This window comes from Peromyscus leucopus, chromosome X, assembly GCF_004664715.2.
Source record: "Peromyscus leucopus breed LL Stock chromosome X, UCI_PerLeu_2.1, whole genome shotgun sequence".
NCBI lineage: Eukaryota > Metazoa > Chordata > Mammalia > Rodentia > Cricetidae > Peromyscus > Peromyscus leucopus.
In genome coordinates, this window is record NC_051083.1 from 4,797,742 (window position 1) to 4,811,365 (window position 13,624).

Consider the following 13,624-nt stretch of genomic DNA (forward strand, 5'->3'; position numbering starts at 1 on the left):
ATAATATTCTTATCCATTACACTAAAAGGCTGTGCAAGTGACTAGAGTACCCTGGTGTTTCTCAATAACCTGTTAGAAAGTCTTCTCTTCTAGTAACCCCACATGTTTCCAATATTCCCTGAACCACTGCCCTTTGGGTTTTCCAACTATAGTGCTGTTCTGTCTATATAACTCCTTCAGAACAACAGAAATCTGTCTTCTAGAAAGGAGAGAGTGCACCACCCTTGGTTCCAGCACCAAGCATTTCTCTTCATCTTCTTCCTGAGTTTTATAACTTTTTTTGATGTATGTACTATTATTACATAATGCCTAGTGTAAAACTGTAACAAGAATCTTAAAAGGTCTTATTAATAAAAACACTCAGGAGCCATATATTGGAGTGAATGCTAAAAGATCAGAAAAGCAGAACAAGCCACAACTAACCTCACCTCGCCAACTTCTCAGCCAGTCCTGTTTCCTCAAACTAGGGAAGCCTCTGAGTCCTCATCCATATGGATCTCAGCTGAACTGCTGCTAAAAGACTAAAAGCTTAAAAAGCCTAAAAGCCTCTACTTCCTGGTCCTCACGCCCATGTATAACTTTCTGCTTCCTGCCATCACTTCCTGGGATTAAAGATATGTGTCACCATGCCTGGCTGTTTCCAGTGTGACCTTAAACTCACAGAGATCTGATGGATCTCTGCCTCCAGAAGGCTAGGATTAAAGGTGTGTGCTACCACTACCTGACCTCTATGTTTAAAATAGTGACATTTTGTTCTCTAACTCCCAGATAAGTTTATTGGGGGCACAATACTTCTACCATGGTTAAACTATTGATAATTGAAAGCAATATGTTAAAAGTTAGTAAACAGACCTAAGATTCATCCGAAATTGAATTTATTCTAGGGACTGTGCTTAGGTATTATTCTGAAATTTCTTTATACTCTCATTTTTCTTCCTTTTTTCATATTTAGAAACAAGGTCTCATTGTATATTCCTATTTTGGCTGGCTTCCTTGGCCATGATTTCCTCACAATCGCAGAGGTCCACCTACCTCTGCCTCCTGAGTGATGGGACTAATGGTATTTGCCACCATGTCTAGCACATTTCCATGTTGCTTTAACACTTTTGGTCAGCTGAATGAATGAATTCATCTCAAATCTATGATGTATGTGGCCTACTAAGATGCTATAGGAGTTAAGATTGGGTCCTAGCATCAGGCTAGATGTAGGGTGGAGGCAGAGATGGGGCCTTTGGTAGTGAGGAGCAGGGGAGCTGAAAGCAGGCACCAGAGCCCAGCAGAGCAGTAGCAACCATGGCTGTGTTCCAGAAGCTATTCATGGCTGAAGAGGGTAAGGCTGTGAATGGCGGCCAAATATTGCAGGAGGCCATCCAGTGGCTTTGGGACATGGGGGAGATGCTAAGCAAGAGCAGAAGTTCCTGGAGAAGATCCTAGAGAAGATTGAGCAGGAGCTGAAGGCTGCCAAGAAGCACCACACCAAAATTAAGCATGTGGCCCTGCAGGCTCTGAAGTATAAGAAGAGGTATGAGAAGCAGCTGACACAGATCAATGGCTCCCTGTCTTCCAGTGGGAGGCCCTTGAGAATGCCAATACCAACACTGAGTTGCTCTACTGTAAAGGCCATGAAGGCTGCCGACAACAACATAGATAACAATAAAGTGGACAAATGAATGCAGGGCATTCCTGACCAGCAAGAACTTGCAGAGATTTACACAGCTATTTATAAACCTGTAGGTTTGGGGGGAGAGTTTGACCAGGACAAGTTCATGGCAGAGTTAGAAGAACTTGAACAGGAGGAGCTACATAATAATTTTCTGGTGATCAGTGGGCTGGAAATAGCATCTCTACCAAATGTCTTCTCTGTAGCCCTACTGTCAAAGCCCACCAAAAAAGAAGAGGAAGGCAATGACATGAAGGAATTGGAGAACTTGGCTGGTTCTCTGTAACTGCTCTAGCATAGGCTGACATTTTGTACAGAGCAGGCAGGACTCAATACAGGCAGTCCTCATCACTGGACTCCCACCCAAAGCAGTAAGCTATATTACTGCTCACCCTACATAGCATGATCTGCACCCAGGAATGGGCAAGGGAAAGGCTGGGTGAATGAGAAGTACCTATTGTTTATAATATTAAATTTCTGTAAGTTTATCTTACCTAATCCCTTATAATAACCCACAATTTCCACTGGCTGCTGTAAGTTATTACCACAAACTTTTAGCATTAAATAAAAGAAAATTACCTCTCAGTGTTCTGGGGATCTGAAGGGTGAAATAAGCCTCAATGGACTCAAGCCTACTTCTTGTCCATGCTTTTCTAGGTTCTCTAGGAAACAATGTGTTTCCCATGTCTTCAAGCTGCTGATGGTGCCTGCACTTGTGCCTTCTGGATGCATAACTCTACTCTTTGCATCTATGGTAATATTGGCTGCTTTTCCTCTGTTTGAACCCAGACAAACAGAATAGGTTCATTAATCACGTCAGCAAAAGCCCATTCCATAAGAGGAGGTATTTACAGGATCCAGAAATTATGGCATAAAATATGTTAAAATTTAGTACCCGTTTTTCTATGTAGTATATCTAAAGAGTAAGTCAAAACCTTGTTGTAACATTTTAGAGTCACTGTGGTGGGAAAGAGTAAGTGGAATTATTTTATACCACAAGATAAGAAAGCAGTTAGTTCAGCCTTGTGGGAAAAATGTGTGATTTGACATCAGAAACTCTTGAATTCATGTCCCAAATCCTATATGCAATGACTTAACAATCAGAGAAATACAATCAATTTTCTAAAAATTAATTTTCTCTACTATGAGAATACCAGAGAAAACAGATAACAAAGGCATTGTACTTTTAAAACAAAACAACTAAGCTTTAAAAAAATACTCTTATTTATTCATTGAGAAATTTTGTACATATACATTTTTTCATATTCTAGTAGCCACACTTGTCTTCTCTCCTTATGCTACACTTTCAGCGTCTCTTCTCTTATACCCCTTGAAATTTCAGAACTAAAGGCCTGCTAAGGGGTGCTCACTCCTTCCCACAGACTGCCGGGTGCTCCAATCAGTTTCTTTTTTCTTTCTTTCTTTTTTTGTGTTTTGAGATAGGGTTTTCTTTGCACAGACTTGGTTGTCCTGGAACTCACTCTGTAGACCAGGCTGCCGTTGAACTCAGAGATTCACCTGCCTCTGCCTCCCAAGTGCTTGTGATTAAAGGTGTGGAGCTGGCACTAATCAGTTTCTGTGTGTGGATTTTCTAGGGTAATAATCCATAGTCTAAACGATCTTCTCATCACCCCTTAAAGAGAATCATGCCTGTGTCTGAAGATGGTAGGGACCTTCACTGGGGAATATGCAAGTTAAATAGCAACAATGAATTTGTTTGTACAATCAACAACAGTTAACACTGAATTTACAATGGTGCCTGAACTGCAGAGAATAAGTACCTGCAGAGTGCTCAGCCACAAATGGGACATCTACATCACACTCCCTCCTCCCAAGGCTCAGAAGCCATCACAGAATTGGCAGCAGAATGAATGTAAAATGTCAGAGAAGACCTGAGTGAAATTATATCTTCTAGACATGCAGGACTGATGTAGTCCTGAACTCATAACAGTTTTTATTATCTCCATAAGACCTGAATAGGACTAAGCCAGTCAATATTCCAGATGAGCAGCAAATGACAGTTGATGGTCTCTGAAGGACAGAAGGTCATATTTATTTAAGGGTTTGGTTCCTTTGGGGTTGATCATTATCTACCAAGCAGACTTGCACTCATCAGAACATGAGCAGCACAAATTGGAATCACAAAGAGAACATGAAGTCAAGAGTAGGTGAGATTAAAATCTGTCCAGAATTTAAGGTAGGAGCCTATTGCTGAACATAACACTATATTATCAAACATGGAGAAATAGAGCTGGTGCTCATCTAGAATCTTCACCACTACCAACTAGCATTCATAGTGCTAGAGTGCTGGAATAGACTATACAGTAGACTGGAGGAAAAAAAGTGTAATCATCCTCACCCAGACAACTACAATAGCAACACACCTAAAAAAGACATGCCAACTGATACAACAGTGTGGCATAAATGTTATCGGGTTAACCAATCATTTTTTGGTTGGATTTGAGGCTTGCTCCATTAGATGTAACCTACAATGACACTGTTAATGGGCTCTGTTCAAGCCCTTTGAGGTTCCTACACACTATAAGTTGCTGCCTTTATCTTCCTATTACCACAAGTCCCAAAGGGATTGTTACAGTTTCTGAACCAGAGGACCATTTTAACAGAAAAGGCCTGGAAGTAAAACCATGTGTTGTCTAATTATGGCAAAGATGTGAGGTCTTTCAACATACAAGCTGGAAATACCTTCCATTACTTCACTACCTCTACCTGGGGAGGGACCTTTGTCTACCTTGTCACTTGAAAATCTCTTTGGCATATAGGACAGTGATCAGCACATAATTCTTGTTCATTGTTTGCTTGTTGTATAAGTGTTACCTTTATTCATCAATTTGTTTTTCAAGAATTAGTTATTTATGACTCACAAATAAATAAGTGTTCTCAAGAATGAGAGGAAGCAATGACTAGGAAACTTTGAAAAGCATGTGTTAGGTATCATTGATTTGAGGGTCAGTGAAGGATGGACATTTCCTCCGTGCTGTGTGTGTTTACTAGTAAATCCAGTGAAAGAGACTAACACAGATATCTTTCTAGTGGATCAATGCAAGTAACAGTTGTTCATAGTCATTACCCACTCGTCTCTCTGTCTCTCTGTCTCTCTCTCTGTCTCTCTCTCTGTCTCTGTCTCTCTCTGTCTCTCTCTCTCTGTCTCTCTCTCTTTCTCCCCCCCCCCCCCGCCAGGATTGTAGGGGTTGCCGGCATGTGTCAATGTGAAAAGCACATGCTGCTTTTCAAGACAACCTGATTTGGGTTCACAGCACCCACACTGGGCATCTCACATTTGCTTAGAACTCCATCTCTGGGAGATCAAACACTCTCATTTGACCTACACATGTACCCACACCCATGTGGAATACATATGCACAGGCACACAAAAACACACCCATGAATGAAAATTAATAATTCTTAAGAAAACAGAGAAGTATGTTTGAGAGTGTGCTAGGTACAGAGCAAAAATATCGAGGCTTAACTCCTCACTGTGGGAAATTTTCCTTTCATTTGTTTCTTATTTGGTTGGTTTTCAATATATTTTTTTCCTTATATTATATATCCTGATTATGGTTTCCCCTCCCTCTACTCCTCCCAGTAAACCCACACCTATCCTCTCATCTGGATGCAATCCTTTTCTGTCTCTCATTCTAAAACAATAGACTTCTAAGGAATAATAATAAAATAAAATAAGAGAAAACAAAAATTTATACATCAGAGTTGGATCAGACAAACAGAAGGAAAAGAGCCCAAGAGAAGGCACAAGAATCAGAGACTCATTCATTCACATAGTCAGGAATCCCATTAAAATACTGAAATGGAAGCTATAATATACACACAGAGAACTTTGTGTAGACTGTGCATGCTGCCTCTTTCTGTGAATTCATATGAGCATTGATCATGGTGAAATAGAGAGCCTTGATTCCTTGGTGTCCTCGAACCCCTCTTGGTCTTCTACTCTTTTTTATTTAATTTTTTAACTCATTTTACATGCCAACCACAGATCCCCCTCTCATCCCTCCTCCCTCTGCCCACCAGCCTTCTACCCAACCCATTCACCTTCCCCTCCTCAAAAGGTAAGTCCTCCCATGGGGAGTTAGCAAAGCCTGGTATACTCAGTTGAGGCAGGACCAAGCCCCTCCCCAGTGTGTCAAGGCTGAGCAAGGCATTTGACCATAGGTAATAGGCTCTAGAATGCCAGGTCATGCACCAGGGATAAGTCCTGATCCCATGTCAGGGGCCCCCTCAAATAGACCAAGCTATACAACTGTCTCTCATATGCAGAAGGCCTAGTCTGGTCCCATGTAGGTTCCACAGCTGTGGGTCTAAAGTTCATGAGTTCCTAAAAACTTGGTTCAGTTGTTTCTGTAAATATCCTCATCATGATCATGCCCTCCCTTGCTCATAGAATCCCTCTTCCCTCTTTTTGACTGGACTCCTGGAGCTCGGCCTGGTGCTTGGTTGTAGATCTCTGCATCTGCTTCCATCAGTTACTGGATGAAGGCTCTATGATGACAGAATAATTCACCAATCTGATTACGCACCCTCTCCACTATTGCTAGTAGTCTAATCTGGGTTTACAAGTAGGTATTGAGAAGTTTTCCACCTATGTTTGTAAGAGAAATTGGTCTGAAATTCTCCTTCTTCATATGGTTTGGCTATCAGGGTAATGAAGACCTCATAAAATGAATTTGGTAATGTAATTTCTGTTTCTATTTTGTGGAATAATTTGAGGAGTATTGGCATTAACTCTTTCTTGAAAATATTCTAGAATTATATACTAAAACCATGTGGTCCTGGATGATCTTTTGGTCAGGTCGTTGTAGATTCCTGGGAATTTCCCTAGCAACAGGTTTTTCCATTATCCCATAATGTCTCCCTCTATCAAGATATCTTTTTCATTTCTCTCCCACTCTGTCCCTCCCCCAGCTTGACCATCCCATTGCCTCATGTTCTCACCCTCCAACCCCCTCTGCTCTATTGCCCTCCCTTGTCCTCAATTTACTCATGTATTCTTATTTTTAATTGCATTATTTGTTTTCTTCATATCTAAAGGTTTGAGTTTTATGTATTTTTTGGATATTAGCCATCTAGAGGATGTGGAGTTATAAAATTACTTTCCCATGCTATACACCAACACTTTGTGTAAATGACTGTGTACTTTGACATGTAGAAGATTCTCAGTTCCATGAGGTCCCACTCATGAATTTTTTATCCTTAGTTCCTGAGTGTTATGTGCAGAAAATTTTCCTTAGGTTCAGTTATGTATACTATCATATCACCTACACATAACAATTCTTTGAATTTTTCTTTCTGATTTGTTTCCCTTGATCTCCATCAGTTCTCTTATTGATCTAGCTAAGACTTCAAGTATTATATTGAATAGATATGGAAAAAGTGGACATCCTTGTCTTGTTACTTATTTTAATGGAAATGCTTTGAGTTTCTCTCTGTTTAATTTGATGTTGGCTATAGACTTGCTGTAATTGCAATGTAATGTAATTAGTATGTCCTTTGTATTCTTAAACTCTCTATGACTTTTATCGTGAATGGATGTTGGATTTTGTAAAAGGCCTTTTCTGCATTTTTCTTTTAGTTTGTTTCTACAGCGAATTGCATTTATTGAATTGAACAATCCCTGCATCTCTTGGATGAAGCCTACCTTCTCATTGAAATTTTCTTGGATTTGGTTCACAAGTATTTATTGATAAGTTTTGCACCTATGTTCACAAGGGAAATTGTTCTATAATTATCGTTCTTTATATGGTTTGGGTATAAGTGTAATGATGACCTCATAAAGTCAATTTGACAATGTAACTTCTGTTTCTATTTTGTGGAATAATTTGAGGAGTATTGGCATTAACTGTAGCTAGAGTTTTCCTGTCTTGCCCACAGTCAGGACAAATCTTTGTCATCTGCCAGTCCCACAGCCACTCAGACCCAACCAAGTAAACACAGAGACTTATATTGCTTACAAACTGTATGGCCGTGGCAGGCTTCTTGCTAACTGTTCTTATATCTTAAATTAATCCATTTCCATAAATCTATACCTTGCCATGTGGCTGGTGGCTTACCAGTGTCTTCACATGCTGCTGGTCATGGTGGTGGCTGGCAGTGTCTCTCTGACTCAGCCTTCCGCTTCCCAGAATTCTCTCTCCTTGTCCCACCTACTTCCTGCCTGGCCACTGGCCAATCAGTGTTTTATTTATTGACCAATCAGAGCAATTTGACATACAGACCATCCTACAGCAATTATCTTTCTTTTGAAATTCTTCTAGAATTATATAATGAAACCATCTGGTCCTGGATGAACTTTTGGTCAGGTGATTATAATTACTGTTTCTATTTCTATGGTCACTATAAGTCTCTTTAAATTGCTTATTGTATCTTCATTTAGAAATTGCTTATTGTATCTTCATTTAGAAATTGCTTATTGTATCTTCATTTAGAAATTGCTTATTGTATCTTCATTTAGCCTGGTAAGTGATATATGTGAGATCAAAAATAAGACCAAAATGCTTTCATCTTAAAAATAAGGCCTAAGATGTCTCCATTTTTAGGTATAGGCTTTGAGTTACTGGAACAGGCCTTGAAATTACTGAAACCAGTCAATGCAGATTCTGGGAATTAGAAAAGTGCAAAGTACAGAGTCATAATGTAGCCATTTCACAAGGTATTCTTTAGGTAATGACTCTTTGACCATGGAATGTTCCAACCCTGGTCTCCAGGGTAACTGTTTAACCACGGAGTGTCCCAACCCCAGTCTCCATGGTAATTGCTTAGCCACAAAGATGTCCCCACCCAAGGGCAACTGATGAGGAATGGTGATGAGCATCCACCCCCTTTAGATGTAAGATTAAGCCTTGATTTCTGATAAATTCCTAGACCCAAGCCAATCAGAAATGTACATGTATAGAAACCTCTTACTATTTTAATTTTGTGGCTTTTGCCTTTAAAAGCTGTGCACAATTCAGGCTGGGCATTTCCTCCAGCCTCCACTGCATTGGGTGTGTTTTATTAATTCCCTGCCTAGGCTTGTATTGCTCATGGATATCCCGAATTAAAACCTTGCTTTTGCATTCCGGTATGCTCGTCTTCGGTGGTCTCTCTGGGGGTCATGATCTGGGTGCAACAGTATATATGAAGAAAATCCTTCATTTCTTTTAGAATTGCCAATTTGATGGAATACAAGTTTTTAAAATATGTCCTAATGATTCTCTGGATTTCTTCAGAGAAATCCAGAACATTTTTGTCCCCCTTTTTTTATGTCTAATTTTATGTCCCCCCCCTCCTTTCTAATTTTGTTAATTTGAACATTCTCTTTCTACTTTTTAGTGAATTTGGAAACAAATTCCATTATCCCATAATGTCTCCCTCTATCAAGATGTCAATGATGGATTCACAACACGCCCCCACGGTTGGGCATGTTTGCCCATGCCCGGCGGACCTAGACATTTCCATCTAGCCAGTTCCAGGTCAAAATAGCCATTTCCAGGTCAAGGCATCTTACATGACCAGGACCCTGTGGCCTTGCATGGTTGCATAAGAGTGTGCAATGCAACCATGTGATCTGCACATGCATGGAGTAGCTACATCAACCTGTGTACACATGCACCCCCCAGACTTTATAAGCCAGCGCCATATTTCCGGCTTCTCTCTCCTTCTTCCTTCTTCCTCTTCTCCACATATGTGTCTCTTCTGCAGGCCTGAGCATTTGTCTGTCCTTTTCTCTCACCTTAATAAAACTCTTGTTAGTGGATTCTGTCGTGTTCCATGACATTTCCTCCCAGAGTAAGAGCATTAAATAACTAACAATCAATCTTATTGATTTTTCTCAAAGAACCAACTCTTTCCTCCATTGATTCTTTCTGTTGTTTTGTTGGTGGTGGTGGCAATGGTTGATTTCTATTCTATTTTATTGATTTCAGCCCTGAGTTTGGTTATTTCTTCCTCTCTGTTCCTTTGGCATGTGTATTGTGGACCAAGAGAGACCAGCTTCCATGATCTGCTCAGGGTAATGGAAGGAATGCCTCTGAGTATTGAGGGATAGGAAACTTTTTTATATGAGGATAATTAGGAACAAGTTTTAGTCTATCTATCACACTCATTCTCTCATATTCACTTATTCTCTCACCCATTCATTTCCTCACACTTCTCTCATGCTTCTTCATCTCTCACCCACACACACACACACACACACACACACACACACACAAACTTCACTCACATTCTGCAGCAGATCTTGTCATGAAGTGCCACAGCACAGGTGTGTGGGTTCACATGGATCTGTGGAAAGAAGACTCAGAGGCACCTTAAGAATGAATTTAACCATCAAGGCTACAGGGGGATCCAGACTCTAAGGGCTGGAGACTGTAAGGACTGATCCTTTTCCCTTCACCCAGGGCATTTTTATTTTCCTCAATTTACAGTTTAGCCAGTTGATTACCATATGCTCAAAACAACCTGGAAGGAGCTACCAAAAATACAATGCCTAGTGAAAATTTCTTGATTTATCAGGTACCATGATTTGCCTGGTTTCCTGATCCAAGTTTTGCATAGGACTTTGTATCCTTGGGAGATTCTGAGACAAGATTCACATAGGATGACAAGAGAAACAAAAAGTATCAGTTAAACAAAAGATGGATTAGGGCTAGGAGCTACTCTCTGGAGCCAGGCCAGGAGTAGCTCAGTAGGAATGTAGCCACATCATTCTACATATCCAGTAAACAATTGTCTGAAACTTGAGCAGTCAGGGTACACACAGAAAGGGAGCTACTGCAAGGAGTATATCTTGAAGTAAACAGCCTGGCCTTGATTTAGCAATAAACAGCACCTGGGAATTAGTCTTTGTAGAGGCAGCTAGTCTATATTGAACTTGTTCTGTAGAGGCAGCTAGTCTATATTAGACTTGTTCTAAGGTCTTTGCAAAATGTATGAAATTCTGTCTTTGAGAGTGAGAATACTGCTACTTTCCTGTGTCAGTAAAGAAGAATATTCTGGTAATATTTCTGTTCATCAGAATTATACAGCTTAAACAGAAATCCACTGCTAAATGTGTGCCCAGAGATATAAAACACATTACCAAAAGGCTGTGGAAAGCACCCCATAGCTGTTCTTATAGGGAGGTATAATGGTGGCACATGAGAAAGTTACACAGAAAACAACAGATTTCCACAGCCAGTGACCCTACGGCTTTGCCAGGTAGTGCTCCCCATCAGAAAGAGATATACATCTGGTTGGTTGACTTGTCAAACATCAGTTGTCACCTGCTATACCCAAAGCCCTCAACATGTGATTGTCTTCTGTTTTTCTTCTAGAGATTTCAGGTGTGCTGTTAAGTGACTAGTATAAGATCTCCTCATTTGTTTTTTATGTACTAGTGCAATGAACTTGCCTCAGAACAGCTTTTATTGTGTCCCATGAATTTGAGTATATTGTATATTCATTTCTATTCAATTCTCAAAAGTCATTCGTTTCTTAATGACTTAATTTCTTAATTTCTGTCTTGACCCATTTTTCATTCAGTAGAGTTAAGTTTCTAAGAGTTTGTAAACTTTCTGTTGTTTCTGTTGTTGGTATCCACCTTTAATCTGTGGTGGTCTGAGAGGATTCAGGATATTATTTCAATATTCTTGTATATTATTGAGACTTGCCTTATTTCTGAGTATGTGGTCAATTTTGGAGAAAGTGCTATGAGGTGCTAAGAGATGTTGTGGTAGCGCCTGCACTACCAATACCCATTCACCATGTCCGAGGGAGGGGCTGTGGATTAAAAAATAGAGACAAGAAACAGCGAGTCATTCACCACAGCAGAATGCCTAATGCCATTTATTGAAAGAGGGAGGAAACCTTAAATACAGGCTTACAGCACAATGGAGGAACTCCAGAGGGCAGAAGTTCCCTACCAAATGTTCTACATTCTTGCATTTAAGCTGTTTACACCAAATTCAGGATACATAAACAAAGAACCTCCAGGGAGCATTCAGTAAGAAGGAAACAGGCAGGGAATCAGCATAGGGAGGACATCTGGTCAAGGTCGGCAAGCAAGCAACATTTTACTCAATACGGGAAGGCCAGGACCCTACAAAGACAAAGGTATATTCTTTTGTGTTTGGGTGAAATGTTTTGTAAATATCTGTTAGGTCCATTTGGTTTATAGTATCAGTTACTTCTAGCATCTCTCTGTTTAGTTTTTGTCTGGAGACCTACCTGTCTATTGGCAATAGTTGGGTATTTGAGTCTCCTATGCTCAGTACATGAATGTCCTCCATATTTCATTAATCTGTAGTAATGTTTCTTTAACAAACTTGGGTGCCCTTGCCTTTGGTGCATAGATGTTAAGAATTTCTATGTCCTCTTGGTGGATTTTTTCACTGACAATTATTTAGTGTCCTAACCTATCTCTTCTGATTAGTTTTGTTTTCAGGTCTGTTTTATCAGATATTAAAATGGCTATATCAGCTTGCTTCTTAAGTCTATTTGCTTGGAATATCCTTTTCCATCCTTTTATCTTGAAGAGGTGTATATCCTTGATGTTAAGGTGTGTTTTTAGATGCAGCAGAAGGATGGGTCCTGTTTTTGCATCCATTTTGTTGATCCGTGTCTTTGTATTGTGGAATTGAGATCATTGGTGGTGAGAGATATGAAAGATCAATGTTCGTTGATTGCTGTAATTTTGTTGTTTGTGGGTGGGTAGGGGTGGTGTGTGTGTGTGTGTGTGTGTGTGTGTGTGTGTGTGTGTGTGTGTGTGTGCTTCCCCTCATTTGATATGTTGGTCTGAGATTATTTATTCCCTGTGTTTCTAAAAGTTAAACTCCTTAGGTTAGAGTTTATTTTAGTTTAGGGATACAGTTATAGATAAATATTGCTTAAATTTGGTTTTACCATAGAATGCCTTAACTTTTCTACCTATTGTGATTAAAAGTTTTGCTGGGTATAGTTTTCTGGACTGGCATCTGTGTTCTCTTAGAGTCTACAGCACATCTGTCCAGATTCTTTTCGACTTTATAGTCTACATTGAGAAGTCAAACACAATTCTAATAAATCTGCCTTTATATGTTACTCAGTCTTTTCCCCTTTCCACTTTTAATATTCTCTGTTTTGTACATTTAGTATTTTGATTATTATTTGTTATGGGGGAATTCTTTTCTGATTCAGTCTATTTGGTATTCTGTATGCTTCTTCAAATTTGACAGACATCTTTAGTCTAGGGAAATTTTCTCCTATGATTTTCTCAAAAGTATTTTCTGTGCCTTTGACTTGTGTTTCTTCTCCTTCCTCTATGTTACTATTAGATTTGGTCTTTTCATAATATCCCAGATTTCCTGGATGTGTTGTACCTGTTTGTTTGGTTTTTTATTTAGCATTTTCTTTGACCAAGGCATCAATTTATTCTATCATGCTGTCAATGCCTGAAATTCTGTCTTTCATGTCTTATATTCTGTTGATTGTGCTTGCCTTTGAGCTTCCTATTCAAGTTCCTTAATTTTTCATTTCTAAGTTTCCCCTAGTTTGGATTTCCTTTATTGATTCTATTTCCACTTGCAAACTTTGAACTGCTTTGTTCATTTTCTTCTACTGTGAGTGCTGTGGGATGGTCTGTATGTCAAATTGCTCTGGTTGGTCAATAAATAAAACACTGATTGGCCAGTGGCCAGGCAGGAAGTAGGTGGGACAAGGAGAGAGGAGAATTCTGGGAAGCAGAAGGCTGAGGCAGAGAGACACTGCCAGCCACCACCATGACAAGCCACATGTGAAGACACTGGTAAGCCACAAGCCACGTAGCAAGGTATAGATTTATGGAAATGGATTAATTTAAGATATAAGAACAGTTAGCAAGAAGCCTGCCACAACCATACAGTTTGTAAGCAATATAAGTCTCTGTGTTTACTTGGTTGGGTCTGAGTGGCTGTGGGACTGGTGGGTGACAGAGATTTGTCCTGAATGTGGGCAAGGCAG

General features: G+C 39.8%; 1 pseudogene; it reads left to right on the plus strand.

The window, feature by feature from the left end:
• Positions 1 to 1,293: 1,293 nt before the first annotated feature.
• Positions 1,294 to 1,946, plus strand: LOC114686153 (annotated as a pseudogene).
• The last annotated feature ends 11,678 nt before the right edge of the window (positions 1,947 to 13,624 follow it).